We start from the raw sequence: 1,634 nt of genomic DNA on the forward strand, positions 1-1,634 counted from the left end.
CTATTGTGGCCGTAATTACCGGAATAGCTGCGCACTGCCAGAGACTGGCGGGAGGCCCGGGGACAGCTGCTGCCTGTGTGTGCACTGTATGAGGGTATAAATATAGATAACAATGTGTGTGTGTGTGTGTAAAATATATATATATATGTTATATATATATATATATACACACACACACACTTTTTAAACGAGATCCATTAAACTCAATGGCTAGAAAAAAATTACTGAAACTATATAGTCTTTACACTAAGAACTGCAAGCCAAGACCATATTAGCATAAAATGTCATAAAACAAATAAATGCATAAAAACGCTTTATAAAGCCTTGAAAATGTAAAGGGGTTGTCCGCGATTAGAAAAAACAGCTACTTTATTGCCATAACAGCGCCACCCCATGTCATCAGGTGAAGTGTGGTATTACAATTCAGGCTTCACATTGAGGAATCTGCACTGAGAAGTTGTGGCGGATTCCGTCGCTCACCCATACGCATCTCCGCCTGTGCCATAGACTCAATTTTATGCACAGGTGGAATTCGCCCGACCATAGAATTGAGTCTATAGGACAGGCAGAAATGCGCCAGTGACAGAATCCGCTGGAACTCCTCCGTGCGGTTTCCTCAATGTGAACCCACCCTACTAAAAACATGGCCACTTTCCTCCAGATACAGCACCTCTCCTGTCCTCAGTCTGGGTGTGGGTTCTGCAGCTCAGTTCCTTTATGATCCTTTTACACGGAGCGATTATCGTTCGAGTTTTTATAACGATTGCAATTGAGTGACAATCGGCTCGTGTAAACAAAGCGAACGATCAAGCAATGAGCTTGATCTTTCAACAAGTTCTCAAATCATCGTTGGTCGTTCACTGAAAATTCCCAGATCGCTTCATGTAAACAGTCTTTCACCGATTTACCCTATGTGAGATGGGCTTAAGCGATCTTAAAACGATCGCAATAACGATTTTTCTAACGATATATCATTCCATCTAAAAAATACATCGTTACTTCAAAATCGGTAGTCGTTCGATTGGTCGAATTATCACTCCGTGTCAGTAGCGAAAATAGGCGGGGGCAAAGGGGGCGGTCGCCCCCGGGCCCACTCGGGCAGGGGCCCACTAAGGTCTCAGACAGTTAATGCTGTCTGCAAAAGCTATTGCTTTTGCAGACAGCCTTAACACATGTCTGTCCTGGCCGGGGCCCCCAAGAAGCTAACAGCACCTGGCAATAGCGGGCCCCCTCAGCTGTCGGATGCCGTGCCCGGCCAGGGCTGGATCTTCTCCCTGCTTCTTCCTCACAAGCTGCTGCTGGCCCCTCCCCCTCATACCACACTCTGTAGGACAGTGAGGGGGAGGGGAGAAGCAGCAGCGTGTGAGGAAGAAGCAGGAAAAACATCCAGCCCTGGCCGGGCACAGCATCCGACAGCTGAGGGAGCCCGCTATTGCCAGGTGTGGGGAGGGACCAGCAGCTGGAGGGATCGTGCTGTCCATGGCTGCCAGAGAGGGACTGAAGTCATCCAGCAGCAGCTCTGACAGTAAGTGAGGCTGCTGAGCGCTGGAAGGTGTCAGGTACTGTGAGAGGAGTGACAACACACAGACAGACACAGACACACAACCACCCACCTACACCACTGACCAGACACA

This window comes from Dendropsophus ebraccatus, chromosome 1, assembly GCF_027789765.1.
Source record: "Dendropsophus ebraccatus isolate aDenEbr1 chromosome 1, aDenEbr1.pat, whole genome shotgun sequence".
Taxonomy (NCBI): domain Eukaryota; kingdom Metazoa; phylum Chordata; class Amphibia; order Anura; family Hylidae; genus Dendropsophus; species Dendropsophus ebraccatus.